At 36.8% G+C, this 22,294-nt stretch overlaps 1 protein-coding gene across 2 annotated transcripts in view; it reads left to right on the top strand.

The window, feature by feature from the left end:
• PRICKLE1 (prickle planar cell polarity protein 1) overlaps window positions 1–22,294 on the top strand; it is a 70,699-nt gene that overhangs the window by 22,244 nt on the left and 26,161 nt on the right. The window contains exon 2 of one of the 2 annotated variants that reach the window (XM_088141742.1): window positions 2,335–2,423. The exons of the other annotated variant lie outside the window; for it this stretch is intronic. The gene's annotated coding sequence lies outside the window, so the exon portion shown is untranslated. The remainder of the gene's footprint in view (window positions 1–2,334; window positions 2,424–22,294) is intronic. 2 annotated transcript variants of the gene reach the window in all.

The raw sequence follows: 22,294 nt of genomic DNA, 5'->3' as shown, positions 1-22,294 counted from the left end.
GTATGTAAAACCATCCTGAATATGTGAATATCACAACTGGGATTTCATGGGCATGTTGAATTGCATGAGGGATAAGGGGGAGCATGCCAGGCCCCAAAACATAAATGCATAACTGTGCTGCTGAGGGGAATTATTCCAATTCCATATTAAGAAATGGCTATCCATGTTTGTATAGAACTACAAAACTGTTGTCCATTTACAGTTGAGAGATTGTTCCAGAAACATCTAAATATTTGTAATATCCCTATTCTATCCTTTATTTTCCTATTTCTATAAGTCTTTATCATAGTACAGATCTCCATATATTGTCTAGAGAAGATATTTGGGGACACTGGAGTGAGAAGATGCTATATCATTTGGATTGCGTGTGGAGTCTTTATAATCTTAATTGAAGTAGTGTGAGACCAAACATACAGAAACAGCCAATGCTGAGAGACCTCTTAATGTACTTATTAAGAGTGAAAAAATAAGGGCATCTGAAAAACCAGTTTTATTGTGTAAATGCCCTGCCCTATTTCCAGAATTTTAGAGAATATTTAGAATATGGATCCTCAAGAGATGTAATGAACAGTTATATATCTAATCCCATTTTTCCAATTTAGTGAGATTTGGTAAGGAAAACTCATTACGCTAGAAACTAGTGTTTAAATTGTATCTCCGGTTGGAAGATCCTTTGTTTCTGAATTGCCTCTGTCTCTTTTTAAGAAATGGCTTGCAACTTAACTCAAGATTAGATGGGTTTTGTTTTAGAAAACAAAATGAATCTGCTATGCATTTCATGTCTACATTTAAAAGTGCTCTTTGTATTGAGACTTCCATAGGTGAGCATTGAATGTACTGTAATACTATCACCATTGAATGGATGTTTTACCAAAATATAGCTAAGACAGAAGTGGGTGATCAACCAGTGTGTCTGCAAAGAAAATTAACAGAATAATCAAACAAAAAAGGTTCTGTATGGAAGCAGTCAAACTTTACAGTTTGCATAAGAGAAAATATTACCGGAATTTTCCTGGGGCAATTCAGCATCTGGACTTTTACAGAAAGCCTAGTCTTAAGGAAAAATGGTAGTAAATCTTAAGGGAAACATTGTAACATTTTATTTAATTAAATTTGCATTTCTTGTTTGAATTATTACTATGCTTTTTATTTTGAAAACATGAGCATGGATAAAGAGGAATTATTCAGCAGGTTTGTTTTTATTCAAATTAAGGTGTGGTGCAGACAGAAACTAATTGTAAGTGATGTACATATAATACTACTCTGCTATATAAATATTTTGGTTACAAAGAAACGATTCAATGTATTTCTTTTTATGATGTTTATATTTTCTTCTAAGTGCTCTCCTGATTTGCACTTTTAAATTGTGTATGTTAGGTTTTTCATGTGTGTGTTTTAAATTGTCCATGTACACGCACCAAATTGCAAAATATGTTCATTGAGGAGAAATATTATCTTGATAAAATTTACTTCCAAGTAACTGTAATTAGATGAGAAGTGTGCCATTGAGTTTCATACTATGTATCCTATGTACTAAAAGAATAGAACTTTGCAGGAAACTCCAACGTGGAGCCTTGGGTTGAAGACAGACTATACTGTATGTTAATCCTATCTTTTCACCAAAAAAATATGGTATACTGTTCAACATACATAATAAAGAAAGGACTAGCTTATTCATATCGGTAGTCTATAGAAGCTGCTTTTTCTGCTTACATTATATGTAACATTAGCCACACTAAGCTGGTGGGTAGCTGTACTGAATAATGCCAGACTAAATCATTCTCCTGTTTCAGATCTGAGATGAAACTCTGAGAAGTAGCAGGACAGCTGCTTGCATAAACCACTCTACACATTCAGTCTTCAAAATGATGGACCCTCAGTAAGAAGTGTCAAGTGTCTGGGGGAGGCTGGAATCCTAAAATGATTCTTTATTAAATTTATCAGTGGCTTCCTGTTAAAGGTTTGCACATAACCTTATTTGGCCATGGATTAGCTCAGTGCCAATTGCCTTGATATTGACTTTCTGGAGTAAATAATAATTAAACGTGACAGTAGTGCTTGAAATGGTTCGGATTTGTGTGTGTGTGTGTGTGTATGTGTATTAAAAGAACAGGCTAGACCCAGGATGTGTCCTGGTCTAAGACAAAATAAAAATGACTGTCTCATGCATGGAAATTGACTGGACTACATATGAATCTAATTTTTACTCTAACAATAGGACAAGGTCGTCCAGTACACTTGAGGGCAGCAAGCTGGCTTACGAGGCTAAGGATAAGTTGCATGACAGATACAGCTATTCTTCAACATCTCACTGTTACTTTCCTCCCACTACAGTACAGATATAGAAGTGATATCTCACTCAACCTAATGGAAATGCAGACTCCAAATGCTGGCAGAAGTAATTCAGAAGTGATAATGTCTTGGTAAGCAATGATTCTATGATATTTGAAAAATATACATTTTTAGGCAAGATCTTGGAATATATGATGGCTTAATAACTCTAGGTAGTCCTGGAGGATGCTAATTACTTAGGTCCATTCCATACTGGCTTTCAGACTAGTTTTATGCTGGACATTAGATGCAAGCATCTATCCTATCACAGGAGAAAGTTGAGGTAGTATCTTGGATCCATTTTGAGACATGTTCCTTAAATGGAGGCATCATAAAGTGTAGTCTTAAAACATGCTGAACTTGGACATGCATGTAGTGATATATATGCAGTATAGGCTTTTCCTGTATTGATCTTTTATTAATGGGGAACCTGTGGCTGTCCAGGTACTGCTGAAATATCACATCCCTCAGTATTAACTTGACTATATAGTGCTCTTGGGAATTATTTTTCAGCAGCATTTGGATATCATAGGTTCTCCATCACTCCTTTACTAAAGAAACCTAGCCTGCAATTAGCTTTAGTTTAAAAGAGTAGAATTAGATCAACTATATTTTTTGCTTTGGGATTATTTATTTCTGCAATTTGTCTACTCGTTGGATTCTAGGCAACTTACAAATTGAAATGTAAAATAAAACAGTGAAAAATATCTCCCTCTGCTGTTAATCACTGAGGACCCTTCCTTCAAAAAGGTCTATGAAAAAGGATGATTTTCATTCCCTTCCTAATGCACAAAGGGTGAGGGCCATTCTGACTTAAATATTCCATAGTGAGGGGTTGCTACTGAGAAGGCTGTCTTATGCACTCATGTCCCCCAAGAAGGCTGAGATGGTACCCCATCCCACTTAAACTGAAGTTAATAAGGACCCAAGCCATATAGGGCTTGATCATCAGCATCTTGAATTGAGCCTAGAATCCTACTGGCTACTAATCCTACTACCAATGCAGCTCCTTCAGGAGAGGTATTATTTTATTAAACCAGTTAGTATATGGTCAGCCTCATTCTGTTCCAGCTGCAGCTTCGGGGTCATCTTCAAGGGCAACACCATATATAATGATCTGCAGGGGTCTAACTGCAATATGACAAGGGTATGAGATGCAACCTCAAGAAAGGTTGCAACTGGTAGACCAACCAAAGCTCTCCAATGGTTGTCCTAGTCCTGGCTTCCACCTGTTGCCCATGTCAGGGACAAGGAACCATGAATCCAGGGGAACCCCCTAGTGTGCATATCTTTTCATATAAGGGTAGTGGCATTCTGTAAAGAACAGTGGATCCCAATGCTGGGATTTAGTCTTGAATCTGTTCCAACCTATTCAGGCCTTCACAACTTTCAGGTATTCAAGACTTCTGTTGCATCTCCTGCTTGGCCTGGGGTAGATATGTGAAGTTGGGTATTGTCTGCATATTGATGATATGTAATCCCAAATTGATTACCTCCCTCAGAAGCTTCATGCAGGAGAGGGCCAAATTCTGAGGAACCATATGCTGGAGTCTCCAAGGGCTTGACTTCCCCCCCAGTAACACTGATTGTAACTGTCCACTCAAGAAGGAGTGGAACCACTACCAAACAGTGTCTTCGACTCCTATCCTTTCCATTTTAGTTAGCTCAAAATGATACATTGGTTGGCGGTATCAAATGCTAAGAAATCTAACAAAACCAGCAGAAGTGGTTATCATTGCCATGATAATATAGCAAATTAACACTAACATTTTATAACTGATTTGTAAATATGAACCGTAATGTGAATTGTCTGTTCTTACTAGGCTAATATACCTGGATTATAGCATACAAATATATCCCAAATATAGGGAAAAATGTAAATATAGTGAACAAAAATATAATTGAAAAGCACTTTCTTCTTCAGCAGTACATATGTTTCTGGCATAAAGTATGCCTTTCTCATGTTTCTACAAAGAATGACTAAAAGCTATAGGCATCCCAACATTGTATCTCTCATATTTGTGTGTAATACCTCATTGGGAAATCTGACAGATGGGTCAATATTGGCAGCCATCAGAATAAGTGGTCTTCAGTGCAGAAAACCAACAAACAGATATCTTCCCTTTCACATCTACTTAAAAGTTGTAAATGTTTAGCTGAGAGTCTTGTTTCAAAAAGTGAACTGGAGTGTGTAAAGCTCCTTTCTGCTTAAAAACCTTTTACAATATAGACACTTGGTTTAGGATTGCAGTTACAGAAACAGACATATCACCTGAAGCTGAGCACTCTAAATATTTTACAGTTTTAATTTCTAAAAGCCATATAACTATACAGTTCCCAATGGTATTTAATTAATTTAGAGAAAAGCCCAAACATAACTGATTAAGCAATCAAAGCACCTAGTTAAGATTAGTGGATAATACTGATCTGGGGTTTGGAGAATCTTACATATCACACCTTTCTCTTTTTATTATTTTGCATTATTTTTTCCTATAATTATACAGCTTGGTTATGTATTGGTTAACAGATGGTTGTTACATTTTGAATGAATATAGATGATTGTAATTAGTCAATTCACTATAAACTTTGTATGGATCAAACTGCTGAAAATAAAATTGTGAGAAGCAAAGTTTACCTCCCCAGTATCCATAAATGAATTATATTTAATCTTAATGTTTCTAAAAATAAAAGATTGCACCAACAAAAAGTCCAGAGGACTTCTAAAAAGAATGATCCATATTTTTTTCCCAGTTCTACTACACAACTTGCTGCTAGCATAACAAGCATTTAAGACATTTTTTTCCATTTCTATGTTACTGTTCCTCCTGTTATGTCAGGCTCTCTGCTCAGTTCTGTATTATTTCTTTTAAGTGCAAAGTGTATTATTATGCAAAGCTGCATAATTTATTTACTTTTATCACATTTACCTGAAAGATAAACAATCCTGGATTAAATTTGACTGCATATCCCTGTTTAAAAAAAAAAGATAAGAGAGGGAGATCTACATTGAATGCCACTACTTTCCAGCTACTTTAAGATGATGTATCCAATTTCAAATGTCAATTAGTTTGGGGGAAAAATAATCTTCATTTCTGGTGAATATATTTAATCCACATGTCACGTTGCTTGTGTACTGATACATCAGTGGGAGCCAAAGGCCAAGCTACTTGCTCAAGTCCAATTGCATAAAGTATATGATGGGTTAATGCATTAAAAAAAAAAAACTTTAGCAAGCAATTAAGGTGCAGAAATGCTAATTCTGAGATACAGAGGACAGGACTCTTAACAATCTCTCCCCATGCCACTGACCTTATAAATATTTGAAGCTGTTGTACTGCATAAGAAGGAAAATGTCATTTTCACCATTTGTTGTTTTTCTTCTGCACCAAACAACAGCTTCCAGTTGAGGTATTTGTGATTTTCACTAGGATTTCAGTAAAGAGTAAGGTTTAAACCTTCTCTTCCCAACATGCTGAGGTTCTCATTGTGCTTACTGTGGCTATTCAAACAGTATGTATTGCCAGCATGAATGCTTTACTGTGGTATATAAATATTACTCCACAATGGAACTTCAGCACAATTTTGTATCTCTGCTTCCACTCTCTCAGATGGTGTCTTTTGGTAAAACATAGTCAACAGATCACCAATCCTGCTTCTATACTCTCTTTTGAACATTCATACTGTGTTGCAGACAACCCCACTGGCACTGTGTTCTCCCATGTTGCCAGCTAACCAACAGTTGAGATCAAAAGAATTGCTGCCAACTAGTCCTATCTTTGTCTGCTGTCACATTTGCTTTTTATGCCAAGTGAAAAACATGTTATTTTAAACAGCAGCTAGTGGCTGAATGGAGGGAATGGAATAAACTGTTCCTTAGAAGGAGTAGAGACGGTTATGCTATGGTGTCACGGTATCTTGGCTGCAATACAGAGGGAGAAATCCAAGACCAGAACTCAGATGAAACAAGTCTTCTTACCAGTAAGAAACTGTCCACCCTGCTGCTCCAGAGGAAATGCTGCAAAACTCTCTTCACAGTTGTTCCAAATTGGAAGGGATGATAATTTAAAACTTAGTTGGCAGACCTTTCCTCCCAGGGTTCCTCCAGTGAAAAATGCCTATGATAGGATGCCACTGGTTCAGACTCAAACTTTGGATACCCTGTCATCTGGGCAGGTTTTAGCTCTTCTATCAAGAATAAACTTCCTTCCCTTCTTTAGAAGAGGGAAATGCGTCTGAGCCTCTTTCTTAGATGTTATTACACAGGCCTTCCTTTTTATGTTGGGCATTATCCTCAGTCTTCTAAAATGTGAAGGATAATTGAACACCAGGCTCTTGAGGTAAATCACCAGTCAGGCTCTTCAGTCAAGCAAAATGTTTCATTTGTGAGGTCCCAGGTCTAGTCATCAAACCAGAAATTAACTAGTGCCTAAACCTATCTATCTAATGCACCTCGATGGAATGATAAAGGCACAGTCCAGTTTTCATCAGTTGTGCCATTGTACAAATAGGAAAAACTTTTGGGGGGTGGGGTGGGGTAACTGAATTTTATTTACTCAACCCTCTTGGCATGACGTCCTTTTAACAGATGTTTTAGCGGTCACTGTTGTACCATATCAGAAATTAGGGGGTTGTCTTAATCATGTAATTTCCAGCATCTAATGTAATTAAGACAGCATCTAATGCTTCCTGTGGAATGCTTTAATTACAAATAAAGTCTTAAATATTTAATACTGAGAGATCATGATAAGCTTTTTAAAATTTATATTTAATCCTACATAATTTAGAAAATGGGTTCCATCTGGTACCCCAGAGTAGTTTGTTTTTTTTGTTTTTTTTAAAGGCCCTGTATATCTTTCCAGAATACTTGACTTTCCTTAGAGAACTTTGGTGGTTCTTCCTTGCATTCATGATATAAAGTGGAACAATCAAGTTAGCTTCCTCCTAGCCATGGCTGGTATATTGAGTTGAGCTAAAAATATACACACCCAAATTCCCAATACAGTAACTAAGGCAAAGCATATGTAATTGAAACAACTGCATATTGCTTTCCTATTTATACCTCCTCTGCCTTTGTTTCCCTTCCCTTCCCTTCCCTTCCCTTCCCTTCCCTTCCCTTCCCTTCCCTTCCCTTCCCATTTAATTTCTTTCTTATCACTTTGAGACATAGTTTATTATTTACTGTAAACCTTTATTTACACTGATAGAATTATGCAAATAAAGCAGTACTCACTGTATTCCTAAATGTACTTGTTAGAAAATGAGCCCCTTTGAATTTGGTGTGTCTGAATTCCAAGTTAACATTTTAAGAATTTGATGGGTTCTTGGTGGTCTCTGAGCTTGGTTTTCTAGTTTAATTACCTAGTGTGGCAATCAAATGTTTGCAAGAGGAAAATCAAGCTCAGACAACACCAAGAATCCCCACTATTGCAGTATTAATTTTATATACAGACATGCACACGTGCTTGGGAAGCCCTAGAGATCTCCCTTAAATCAGCAACATACGACAACTGGCCAGCAGCCTAAACTCTTCTAGCTCTAATAAAGTGACATTCTCTCTTTGAGCTGAAATAGTAAAAGAGTTTGCTGGAGGTTTTCATTCTTTGAATTCCCCTAAAAGCAACACCTAGTGAGAGGGGAGGGGAGGGAAAGGTTAGGTTAGGTTGTGGGATAAAACCTTTCAAGTTCCAGAAAGAAATATAATATAGCCCAGATGTCTAGGGGCAATGGGTACTACTGGCTCTAAGGATTTTATTTTATTTTGCATGTGCCTAAAGCAAATGGCGGGTTCCCCCCCCCCCCAAGCTGTTTTTCTCTTGGTCCTGATCTCCCTGTTGGTTGGGTATGCCAAGGGTTCCTTTTATAAGGAGTGCTGTTCTCTTCAATTATCTTTGGTGGGATAGTTGTGCCGCGAGATGCTTGATGGGATAGGGTTACAAGAGTCTGTGATATATTTCATAACTAGACTGCTTATTTATTTGGGGTGCAAAGAACAAGACCCAAGAAGACAGCACCAGCTGAGGAGTGTCAGAGCTGCCTCCCTCTGAGTAAAGGCTGCTGATGTGGAAACTGTGTCTCTGTAAATCCTATGTTCTTGCTTTCTTAAAAATTGGGTTTTTAAAGGCCCAAAGAAGTTTATTTCAAATAAAAGTGGTTTTAAATAAGATTTGCACATTTTTCACTTTCCTCTGTTGAAGCCTAATTCTTTTCTGTGAGCCTAGCATTCATATGTGTTTTCTTTGCTGTTGCATGTTCCTATTTTAAACAGTTTGTCTTGGGGAAGTATAATTTGGCAACATCCTTTAGAAGTCCTAGGGCTGTTCAGATTGACTTCCAGGTACCCTTATATTTCTTAAGTTGCATTTTCCTTCTTTTGGCATTGTTCCTATAACCCTGGTTGAGGGGAAATAAAAGAAGGTGGTTATAGCAATTACTAGCTAAAGGCAGTAACTGCTATATTACTTTGGGCTATCCTGGTTGGGTGGAGCAGGTCTGCTGGTAAGAAAGACTTATAGCAAGTATGTGTTATTTTGCTATGAATAGAAGAATATTGATGTACTCCTAGAAGAGAAGATTAGCTCAGCTGTACTAAAAAAGAAAGCAAGCAGATCTTGTGAAAAGAGAGGTTCTTGCTAATAGAAAGCAAATATCAGCTACAGTTCCATTGAAGCAACTGAATTCCACCAAGATACAATTTTGCAAATGAGCTTTTAAAAATGTCAACATTAAGAGCACAGTATGTCCATACAAGATGTGAGCCAACATATTTTTACCATATTAGCCTTAAATTTTAAAAAAGGCTAAGATTTCTAGGAATCATAAAACAGGGAAGGCAAGCAATTACACTTGGTAAATTTCTTTGATAATGAGAAAGTATTACCTGGAAATAGAATATTTATTCAGTTTACATGACTATATTAGCATAATTTGTGAACCAGACCATTAATAAAAATGTCTAATAACAGAATACAGCTATTTGTAATTCAAATATATCTATTGATGTTGAGAAGAGAGGGTAGTCGCTCTTCTTTTGTAAGGATAAATGCTTAGAAAAAAGATTGAGCTTGTTTTGTATAATCAGTTTAACTGAATAAAAGCTTCAACTCTCTGTCTTTATGGTTAAATTACTTTCAAGTCTGTGACCTAGTTAAAGTGTTGAAAATTCTTTATATTCAACTTAACATAATAATTCAGAAGAGAAAAATGAGCATTATATGAATTGAATAAGCCAATGATCCTAGTTACCCTAGAATTTTTTTTTAAAGGTGGGCCAATTTATAGCCTATCTGCTTTTAATACCGCTCGTAGAACTGTTACGGTCTTAAAATAGAAAGAGGAGTGTGCTAATTGGAGGATGCTGATACTACCTGTATGGTAATTAACTAGTTTGTAGTAATAAAGGAAAAGCCTTTGCTAATTCTTTGAGGGTCCTTAATATGCATGGGCAAAACAGTAGTAATTTCAGATACTAAAATGGTGATGGGCAACTAGAAAAGCATAAGGAACTACTATGAAAAAGTAGGAAATTTGAGTGAGGCAAGAGAAGTATTGTTTGATTTGATTTGATTTATACCCCTCCAGTCTGCTCTAGGAAGTTAGGAAGCTTAGAAAGGCTCAAGTTGATGTTTTGATCTGAAATGCCATTTCTATCCAATACACACTCTTGGTGATATATTCCGCACTAGGTGGAGGATATTAAAAGTAACATGTTCAAGGGACTACAAGCCACTGATAACACCAGACCTGACAGCATCACACTCAACCCTGTCCTTTGGGGAGAAATGCAACGATGTCCAGAACAAAATGGATTACATATACTGTAAATAGAACAAGAGATGTATTAGGATGAAATTGTATTAATTCTTTCAACAGATATATACATTTGTATTTTAAATTTGGACTATTTCTACCTGCACTATTTAGTCCTTTATCCTATATTTATTTATATTTATTATATTTATGTATTTGTATTATATGTATTTATATTATTTATTTTAAATACATATATATTTAGTACATTAATACCTCAGATTTCCTCAAAGAACTCAAGGTGACACATATGATTCTCTCCTTCCCCCACTCTTGTTTTTCCTCACGAGACTCCTATAAGGTAAACTCCACCGAGAGATATTGATAGATCACTGACTCTTCCAGTAACCTTCAAGGATCAGCATGGGTCTCCTTGGCCATAGTTGAACATAGCTTTTTTTTTTTTTGGCAAGCTCATTGGCTTGTAATTACAGTTGTTACAAATTCACAGAATATTACACATGCTTAAAATTATAGGTACTTGAAACATTTATCTTTGCTACCAAAATCCAAAACTATGCGGGCTAATAGTTTCATATGGCTCAACTTTAAGACTTCAGAGGTAGAACATGCTGTCAAAATGTTTAGCACTTGAACAAAATATAAAGGGAAGATAATGGATAAGGTAAATGGATGAGATTGAAGAGATTACTGGAATATGTTTGAAAGAGCTACTATTATTACCAGATATTAGTCAAGATGGCCAATGAGTATTTGTTCATGTGGTCACCATTCTGGCTCAAAAATACTAAACTGATTCATCAGTAGGAGCCTAAGACTTGAGTATTATCAGCTTAATGTAACCCTGCAGGGAGATTGACTGACTTCCTAGTCAGGTCCTGACTCCCCCCCCCAAGTAATTTGGAGGAATATGGGTTATAAGGCAGTGCTTTAAATTGAATTGAGAAGACTTGAATAATAAAATCACTGATTATTGCACTTTTGCTACTTTTTGGATGCTGAGATAAGATAGATATCATATGATAATATTTATTCATTTCTGGCCAAGCTAAACTTGGAAAAGTAGAATAGTTTGAGGAAAAAAGAGATGGGAAGAGAGCAGAATGGCATTCTTGCAGGCTGTGTTTACTTGAGAGCTCAAAACAGAAGCGTCCTGTTCAAATAAAGAAAGTAAATAGGCAGTGAAATGGCCAAGCTTTGGCACTTACTTTTTATAGTCACTTTGCATCTCAGTTAAGTATCCTACTCTGGAGAGATCAATGGATGTTTACTGCAGCAATTACAATAGGGTCATGATTTGGTTGTGGGGGAATGGCTGGGTAGGTGGTTATAGATATTTTGTTTTGATTTATAAAGCCAAAGCAAAATTGTTACAAAAAGCAGTTCACCTGCAACATCTTTTTTGCACTACATTATTCCCTATCATTGCATGATGACGGCAGCTGGGCATTTCACACTCCACCCTTAGTAATGGTTGGGTGGATACGTGGACCCCAGATTCATTTTGACATAGCTGTGAGACATTGACTTTATGCATGCTTTCACATATGGGCCACTAGAATTGTTCAAATTTCTGCATGTAGAATGCCCTGTGGAAATTAGCATGGTGACTGTAGTCAGTTCAAAGTATCTCTACAGTCTATATCTTTTGAAGTGCTTGTTTGATTGTACCATTGTCATACCAGTTGGAAGCAAGACTTCTCTTTACAATTGAGCCAGCTGATAAATACTGGTATCCTGGTGTGAAATTGACCTTTTGAACTGAGAAGAATCACTTCAGATAAGTAACAAGTGATGTGATAAAAATACCTAACTTTTATTGTTTGGTGTGTTTGTAACATTTAAAGTTCAGACTGCTTTTTAAATAGGAGTCTTTCTCTCACCTCTGCTCAAATGTAGATAACAGGGTGCACATGTGGTAGACTGGGCTCAGGTTTCTTGAATTATCTTAAGATAGTGGAGTATTGGGATCATATTGGCTCAGACCATCCTGCTTCTAATGCAGATCATGTTTCAAATAGTGTAAGATTAAAATATAATTAGAGAACAGGGAAAACTTTTAGGAATATGTTCCTGTATCAGGTGTTATGAAAGTATATCTTCCAAAGAAAGAAAAGAAAGGTTGCTATAAAGAAGGAATGGCGTTTCTTCCAATGGTTACTATTTCAGACACAATTTAGGGCAATAGGAGAAATCCTTGCACAACACCCACTGGAAGACAATTCCAGTTTGATAGGAGTTTTAAAATGGTTCAGTTCCCTGCAGTAGAATCTTCAGTGAAAGAAGGAAAAATATTAGTATGCACTATGTAAGTAAAAAATTACAAGTGTTAGTTCAGTTCTTCAGGATCTGTCCAGATTGTTGAGACAAACTCAGAAGGCAACAAGTATATCAGTGTTTTCAAACTTGGCACCTTTAAGATGTATGAATTTCAACTCCCAGAATTCCCCACATCTTAAAGTTGCTGAGGTTGAGAAATACTGATCTAGATGAACAGCTATAATGGTTGCTTTCTATTGTATGAGATCTTTAAATACGTGCTTTTCATTTAAACTACTATTTTTATATGGTAATGCAGGAAAATGATAATTAGGAGTAGCTACAAAAAAGTTTCTTAGGAGAAATAAATAACTATATGGATAGACCTCTGATGACTCTACTTCCCTCCCATATTTTTCATTCTTAACTCTACAATGTGGAGCATAGAGAAATCTGGAAGCTTTTCTTTGACTCTTGAAACATAAGAATAGAATGGGCCTTATTTGAGAAGATACAACATTGGCTGCTTCTATTAAAATATGTTGCTTTATTACTAAAGAACACTACCCCTAAGTTTTAAAATAAGCAGTTGTTTTAAATAACAGGGTATTGTTGTGGAGGATGGGATATATACTTTTTCCTAATATCATATCCTAATGTGAGCAATTGTATGGATAACAATTCCCAGCTTCTGCAGCATGTGTGTATGTGAGTTACTCTAGGATCTTTGCCAGTTGAGGGAACTTTAATTTCCAATTTTGGGGATAGGAGAGATTCTTCGGTCAGAACTGGAATAACAATGGAGGTTCAAATTTGACATCTTGACTGAAATTTATTTGCCACTTCCTGGTAAATGCATTTAATTCCAGTTAACCAAGGCTGTAAGTCATTTATTTCTCTGTTAGGACTGAAGACTTCACTTGCTTCTTCAGAAAGACCAAAGCTTAAAAGCAGATACTTTGAATGCAGGATTACTTACATTTAATCTTCACACTGATTACATCAGACAAAGAATGATGGAAAAGTCTGTTGCTGGTTAGACAATACTAGGTTTGTTGGACAAATACTCTGACCTGACATATAATGCAGAACTTCTCTTAACTACTGAATCTCTACTGCTGTTGCTTTAGGTTGTTTTCTTTAGATCTCTCTCAGTCATCTTCTCAAGATTGCATTTAGGATGAGATGAACCCAGAGCTATGCATGACAATTCATACAGGAGTACCATTGCCTTTTAAATGGCTAAGATTGCATATGACAGAACTCCTTTTTTATTCTTCTTAACACATTCCAGGATAGCCTTGGGGAATGTTCCCTGAGCTAATAATTTGAATCTTGTTTAAACTAACTCAAAAGGGCGTATAAGAGTATAATTGGGAGGACTTAAGAAATATATAAAATTTCAAATTAGGGGATGGGTGCCTTTTGAATGACTCGCTTTGAGGAAATTGAATAATATGCTGCTTTTTTAAAAAAAAATTGGAAATGGCTCAACATAAGAGTAATGCATTAATTTAATTATACTGAGTATATAATATGGAAAGAAACATGGCCTGTGCCTAGAAGCAATTTTGTAGAATTTAAACTACAGTATCAGCAGTCTCGTTTTTTTGGGGGGGGGGGGAGGAAATGGCTTTTGAAAATAGTAAGCTATTGCATTGATTTGGGAAAAAAAATGTCATTCCACTCCACCCTATATAAAATGAATAAATGCAAAAGCAGTCAGAACATGCTTGTTGAATACAAGGAGCATATGATCATAACTTCTTAACAAGTAAGAGGAAAAACGCTTTTCAGACTAGAAAATTGGTGAATGGCTAGAAATGAATATTTGTGTGTGGTCCCCTTTGTTGAAGATTTAATATGTTTTGACCTAAACATTTGTTTGGGAATAAGTTGCATTGGAAATAAATTCTGTGAAAACAAAGTTTATAGCTCTCATTATACAAATATTAAAATTACATTATTTTTTGTATTATAATATACAGGTTGTTTTGAAAATATTAAAGAACACAACAATTGATTTTTTTATACTGACACAAAAGTAGCAATAGCATTACTGCAGCCTACATAACAGAAGATGAAAGGTCTTGTAGGAAGTAGCAGAAACTGACCCCTAAGAATATGATATCTGACTTTTGGTAATACAGGTCATAATTTCCAATTCAGAGGAGAAATTATGAAAAGACACTCATAACAGAATTTGAGACAGACTTCGATGTTTTGTATGCCGAAAATACATGGAATAAGCACCAACTTCATTTAATTTCCACTTGTCTGAGTGTCAAGAAGAAATTGGTCATTGCTATAGTGGGAAGGAGTGCAGACAGGGATTGGTGGAAGTATAAAGGGATGATTCAGATATTTATAGTAGTTGCTTCAATCACCTGCCTGGATTCCTTTATTATCATGTGAAGCTGGATCTCTGGGTTCCCATTTGAACTAAATTCCTGGGTTCCATTGAAATATGTGGTAACCAACTCATGATGACCTTTTTTATCGAGTCTTAAATGGATTTGTTCAACTAAGGATTACACAGTTGGCTTGTATCCAGCCTATTGTCTGTACTTTATGCTGATTAGTAGAAAATGACAGCCCTGGAAAACATTTTTTTCTACCTTTTCTAATTTTTAAATAATTCAGACCCCTGCCTTGAAAATAAAACTAAATTTGCTTCCTGAAAGATGAACGAAGAAAGTAGAATACTGTGGCAGGATACATACAGCTTTTAGCTTTACAAGAGTTATGCAGTTTTTTGTTTTAAGTAGAAACCTAAGATCCATCATTTGAATCATGTACAGTATCATGGTGTAGGTTGGATTAATACCTTAAGGAGTAAGGAATAAGATGTTTCTGAATACATATTTAGTTGAGAATTTATTGTTCACGTAAGAAAAAAGCTCACAAACTTGATTTTTCTCCAATCATTCTGTTTCAACAACCTAATGTACATGGATAGATTTTTAAATTGTTGCCATCATTTGACAGTGCGTTCTAGTCCCGCCCTAGGCACAAAGGCATCTAGGTGACCTTGGGCCAGTCATTCTTTCTCAGCTCTAGGAACAAGGCAACAGCAAACCATTTCCAAAAAACCTAGCTAAGAAAACTGCAGAAAATTGCCCAGGCTGTCACCAGGTTTGACTCAAAGGCACAAGAAAGGAAAGGAGAGGAAAGGAGAAGAAAAACTGGGAATTGAAAACTCTTTGTCATCTTCTGCAAGTCACCCAGAGACCTGCATGAAGGTCCAAATCTGTTTCATATCCATTGTTGCGTTATAGGAGTATTTAGTCACCAAAAGCATTTAGTCACCAAAAGCATAAACAAATTTAAAGGATTCAGAGGAATGTGCGGTTTCTCCTTTACAGTCATAGTGGGCTGGAAAATAGTAGCCATAATGTGTTTTGTCTTGAATAGAAGGTGAAAACTGTACATCAGAGTCTATGCCTCACTTTACAGTTTTAGCTCTCAACTCAAATGTACATTCTTTGAGATATAGATGTTTGGAGAGATGACCTTCCTCAGTGAAAAAAAGAAGACGACTAGGAAAGTTATCTGAGAAAAACAATTTTCTATCGGTAACAGCAGCCAGATAAATTTTTAAAGCTAACATTGGGAATGATGGAACTAAAGCTACATCTCAGTTTTCTTAGCTAATGTTTTGTTTTCAAAGCTTCACATGGTCCCCAGTCTGAAGTCTGAGTCTATAATGTCCATACTGGCGGCATGTTCCTGTCATATGTAATTTAATTATATTTATAGCCTTTTAATTAAAAAAAAAAAAAAAAGCTCAAGAGGAAAGCATTAGATTTTCAACAATGCCCCTAGCCCTATATAGACTCCAGATGCATTCTTAGAAAATAACAAGGTGATTGACTAATTCTTTGTTTGCCTTCTAGTATATAGTTTTGGATTGACCATATCTGCTAGGCCAGCCATTTTGTAAGAGTCCCTGTAAATTTGCCTTCAAAATTTAAATTAATTCAAAAAGTTTAGGAAGCCCTTAGTACAATGCAGTTATTACTATGACTATTTTTAAAATAGTAATTTAATCATTGATTGTATGATAGATTAAGAAAATACTTCACACAAAATGTATTCCAAAATGGCATAAGAAATTGCTCTTAAAGTGAGTTGCGTCTGAGTATATGCACTGATATGCATTAGGAGTGTGTGTACAAAATGGCATTATTGAGATGAGATGCTTCACCTTGACGTATCATGGTGCTCTGTCTTGCTGATATGCATGTGCTGCAGTTAAAAGAGAGCATCTTGGTTTCTTCCCTTTGAAGCTCCACACATCCCTAGAGTGCAGGCATGTATGTTGTTCCCCCCTCTTATTCAGCTTCATTATAATTTTAATGGTCAGTAAAATGTTGGTGAATATAATTCATTAAATTTTTATCAAAATAGCAGAAATACTTACTTATTCTGGTGTATCTTAGTATAATATATGTAGTTTCTTAAGAAGCTCTGCATATTTCTATTTAAATATGTAGTGAATTAGACAGCAAGACAACAGTGTTGCTAGCATTCAGTTTGCTTTATTTGGCCCCACCTCCCCATGTATCAGCCTGAGGATTTGGGGGGGGGGGTCTTTCTCTAGCAGAACTGAAAACAATTAGCAGCAGTTCTATTGTGTGAAAGGCACTTCCTGCTTTCTCTCCCATAATAAACTTACAGCAGCTGAAAGCCCAGAGGGAGTTTGGCAGCTGATTGAAAGTGCTAAGAGCACTCCTTTAGCCTTTGCCCATGTGGCCAACAGTCTGTGGTGATGTGTGTTCAGTTTAGGAAGAGTTGTGAAACACATTAGCAAGTCATTGAAGGTACATCAAAGTGAGAATAGGAAAGCAGTAAGAGGGAAGTGATGGTGCACCAGAAGACTAAGGGAAGGCTATAAAATGGTTTTGGTTGATCATGTTAATATGTTTTCTGATTAATGGATTTTGTTCTTTACCTTGAATGAGTTATAAAGCCTCTTTCTGCAAGTACGTGATGCCAGGTTTAATCTCTGATATCCTCAGGTACAGTTGTAAGTCCTCAAAGTGGAAGTTCCAGGTGTGTAGACAACAGTGGCAGGATGCTTCCTGTACTGAGCTGAACTGATAGAGGGAATGTATTCAGCAATGAATATTTTAAACAATTGTGTTGTCAAGCCAAGGAAAGTGTTGCAGAAAAAAGTTGCACATAATTGTATACATATCATCATCACTATGTAAGAAACTCTTATACAACATTTATGCCTCTGTAATAAATATATACATCTCGAACCCAGACTGTTTAGTTGACAATGAAAATTAATAGTTAAGCTATACTGACCTGTTTTAAAAAGCCTAAGTTGCAATTCCTTTAATCACACTGGTTTAATGGACATAATTTCCCCCCACAAAAATATGATTAAGGCCACACATATTGCTAAGCTGTAAATTGGTTTGCTTCACTTTGTCTTAACCTTATGTGTGAACCAGCTAATTTTGTCTTATTAAGAAATAATGGTTGAGTTATCCATGGTTGAGCATGATGTGTGAATCCAGCCAACGTGTATACAGTATATAAAAATTCCATAGAGATTAACAGACTGTTTTATTAACTTGCTTAATTAACTTGAGAAACAAGTCATGTCAAATTCAGTTTTGCTGTAAGTTAGCACATCGCTTTATTTTCTGTCTGCGTACCATTTGAAATTGTTTGTCAAGAATACATATGCAGATTAAATAAAAGCAGGGTCTTTGAGCATGGTCCCAATGTCATGTTAAAAGAGATGATTCAAGACTAGGATAGTTCTCTCATTGATATATTAGTCATATCATTTAATCTAACTGCTGCTGTTTTGATATTTATGATTTGTTCCAGCAAATAAATGTGTGTGTGTGTGTGTCTGTGTGTCTCTAGATCTATCTATCAATCATCTTGGAAGCACATTTAGTGATAATAGGCTTATAAGCATGTTAGATAGTGGGCTGTGCATTTATTCCCCTTCTCCAAGTCATGTAGCTTCTTTCATCATTTTGGCTACACTCATAATTTCTGCATAACGGGGCAAGATCCTCTCCTCTTGGTATCTCCCACACCGTATAGAACCATTCAGAGTGAATTTCTACATGAGAAAAACTTTCATGCATACATCCAAGCTGGGGCCCTGCTGAAATTACAAATAAATAGGTAAAAACAACATCTTTAGTAAATAGGTTAATATCATGGGTGTCTGGGTAAAAAAACAAAAGAAAAGAAAAACAGTGTGAGAAGCTGAAGCTTAACTCATGGTGACTATGGGCATATAGTCATGTTGTTTTCTTCTCAACAGCGTAGTGATAAGCCCATGCCTTCTTCCAGGGTGTTTTCATCATGCCACAGTTGTAGTTTTCTCTGCTGGTCTCCCAATCAGATAGAAACTAGACCTGCCCTTCTTAGCTTTTATGAATACACAGACTTGGCCAGTGTTGCCATCTACTGAGACCTATGTGGCTTAACAAAATAACAAACAAATTATGTTTGTACTGTAGCCTTTACCAACCTGATGCTCTCCATATGTCATCTCCGGTTAGGGTTAGGGTTATAGTCTAATTTACCTAAAGAACATGAGGTTAGGAAACTAGTCGTATTCCCTGCCTATAAAGTTTATTCCTACACTACTTTAGCATTTTGAAATGGTAATCTGAAATACAGCTTAGCCATTATCAATTCTGTGAATTCTATTATCTTTTTTGCTAGCAACATTTTCATCGTCCTTTCTGAAGAACATTATAGATTTATCTGCAACTCATGGCATTTCTCCTAATCAAGATATTTAAGTTACCACTGAAAACATTAGTATGGCTAACCTCTGATCACAATTAGGGATAACTTCTCTTTGGATCCCATAGCTATAACGTCCCTTACGAAGTATTCTGTTATATATGCCTTGCACCTGGGCTATGTGTGGGTGCAGATTAAACGAGTCAACAAAGATGTAAGTTGATTGGTATCTAGAAAGAGTTATAGTGATCCATCTAGCCTGGAGGTTCATGTCTGATAGCGAAGTGATTAGTCTAGATAAAGATGCGTTAACAAGGTGTACTTCAAGGTTCTGACACATCCTGTCAGCCTGGAGCTATTAAAGAGGCTCTTCTGACTTGGATATACTTCAGTAGGAAAAAAGAGTTAGCATTAAGATAATTTTTTGTATATATGTGTGCTAGATTAAAACACACAGGAGGAATTAAAAAATAGAGCCATTCCTGACTCTAAAAAATATAGAATAAAGTCTCTTAAAGCATATTAAGTTTTACTTTGCCTACCACACACAACTGTGAAAGGATGGAATTTCTTAATGGGTGTTTCTTGATTATCAGTGGTAATGCATATTTTGATGCTGTGTAATACCATTCAGTTTACATAGTGTACGAAGTAAAGAAGATTTTTTTTTAAAGTAGAAAATGTTAATTTAAATGTAATAAAAAATATACTAGAAGTATTGTCTCAAAGGCACTGATTTCTCCCACATTCAGATATTTACATGTTAGAGAATGGCCATTCAACTTAACTGAGATTATAATTTGTCTGTGAAGACTATTGTACATCACAAAATATATTGAAAGGAGATTTAGTCACAATCCCTTTTGTAATGCATAGCAAGATTTCTTTGAGCCAAACAGTATGATGTTATGAATTTTGTTCTGCATTCTATTAGTGAAATCTCATATCAAATGGAATTACTCTGACCCAACCACTTGGAAATAATGCATTAATATGAGTTCTGATATACTATTTAGCCCTCATCCTGATTCCTAGAACAGAATGATTCTCAGCGCTCACATATTTGTTTTTAATATCTGAATTAAGCTAATACTCATTGACTAATGAGGTTTTGGTTCAGGAAAAGAACAAAATTATTGCTATATAATTTGGAGTCAGAAAAATATGCTGTCTGATGCAGATCTATTTTTGTGCATATAAAACAAAGTTATTCAGGTTCTATTAGCTGAATATCATGCCTTTAAAAGTATATTAGTTATTTAGAGTTAGTTGATGAAAGAATTCTATTTAGAACAAGACTAATATGGGATATAGTATACAACTGAACACAGGAAGCTCCCTTATACTAAGACCATCTATTCAGTATCGTTTATCCAACAATAAGGAACCAGTGCCCCTTTAGATGATCCTGAACTTCACAGCCAATGATGAGGGATGCTGAGGATTTTTGAGCATGGATTTTCCAGTCCTTGGAACCCAGTGCCTTATGTGTGCTCTAATGCTAAACTATCATGTGCCACCATGAACATAAATCTCAATTGATCTATCTATCTGGAAGTATCCATAGATGGCAAGTAAAATGTATATTATGCTGTAGAGGGACCTTTCTTGGTCCCATACACCTAGTTTTTTGCTAATTGTTGTACAGTAAATTAATGATATATAATGGGATTTGGGAGGAGGGCTTCTACATAGAAATTATTAAACATGGTATACAAGTGTGACATCTTACTGAAGTATAAATAGTAATCTACTTTATAAAAATATTTGCATTTGCTAAATCCTATTACGTTTGATTAAGTGTCAAGTACACACACACACACACACACACACACATTCCCCTCTCACCCCTATGGGTGGTCTGTGTCTTCCTCAATCTTGGGTCCTCTACCAGATGCCTGGGAGTATGAGGGTTCTGCGCAGTATAGTAGCTGTTCTTAGCACTGTGCTGTCCACTGCCCAGAAGGACAGAGAGCTCTGATGTTGTTCCTGAGATCTGTTGGAGCCAGTCTTCCAGCTTAGGAGTCACAACCCCGAGTGCTTCTACCACCACTGGGACCACTTTGGTTTTTACTTTCCACATCCTCTCTAGTTCTTCCTTTAGGCCCTGGTATTTCTCCAGCTTCTCATACTCCTTCCTGATGTTGCTGTCACTTGGCACTGCTACATCTATCACTACCACTGTCTTCTGGTCCTTGTCTACTACCACAATGTCTGGTTGATTAGCCAGTACTTGCCTGTCAGTCTGGATCTGGAAGCCTCACAGAATCTTAGCCCTGTTATTCTCCATGACCTTCTGTGGAATCTCCCATCTGGACTTGGGAAGGTCTAGCCCATACACTGTGCAGATGTTCCTGTATACAATGCTAGCTATTTGGTTGTGTGTTCAGTATATGCTGTTCCTGCCTACATCTTACACCTTGCCACTATGTGTTGGACTGTCTCTAAGTCCTTTTTGCACAATCTGCACCTTGGGTCCTATCTAGTGTGGTAGACCCCTGCTTCTATGGGTCTGGTGCTTAGTGCCTGTTCTTGTGCTGCTATGATCAGTGCCTCAGTGGTATCTTTTAGTCCAGCCTTTTCCAGCCACTGATAGGATTTCCCAATGTCAGCCACCTCAGCTATCTGTTGATGGTACATCCCCTGCAGGGGCTTGTCTTACCATGGCACTTCCTCCACTTGAACTTCCTCTCATGTCTGCTGCTGCCTCAGGCATTCTCTTAGCAGCTCATCTTTGGTTGCCATCTTAGTGATGTACTCCTGGATGCTCTGGGTTTCATTCAGGACAGTGGCTTTGATACTCATCAGACCCCGCCCACCCTCTTTGCAGCTGGTGTACAATCTCTGGATGTTGGACTTGGGGTGGAAATCTCTGTACATTGTGAGGAGCTTCCGGGTCTTCACATTGGCAGCCTCCATGTCTTCCTTTGGCCAGCTCACTGTACTGGCAGGGTATGTGATGACTGGCAGGGCATACGCGTTGATGGCATGGATCTTCTTCTTCCCATTGAGCTGGCTCCTCAGGACCTGTCTTATCCTTTGGTGGTACTTGCTGTCTTCCTTGCCTCCTCATCATGGTTCCCACGTGACTGTGGGATACCAAGGTCTTGTAGTTGGTCTCTATGTCTGCTATGTGGCCCACTGGTAGTTCCACCCCATCGGTCTTAACTACCTTCCCTCTCTTTACTATTATCCAGCCACACTT

The sequence above is a fragment of the Python bivittatus genome, unplaced genomic scaffold (assembly GCF_059951505.1).
Source record: "Python bivittatus isolate LINGU-HERP-01145 unplaced genomic scaffold, Pbiv_v1 ctg000330_np1212, whole genome shotgun sequence".
Taxonomy (NCBI): domain Eukaryota; kingdom Metazoa; phylum Chordata; class Lepidosauria; order Squamata; family Pythonidae; genus Python; species Python bivittatus.
Note: the sequence above shows the minus strand (reverse complement) of the source record. Positions and strands in the feature narration are given on the sequence as shown.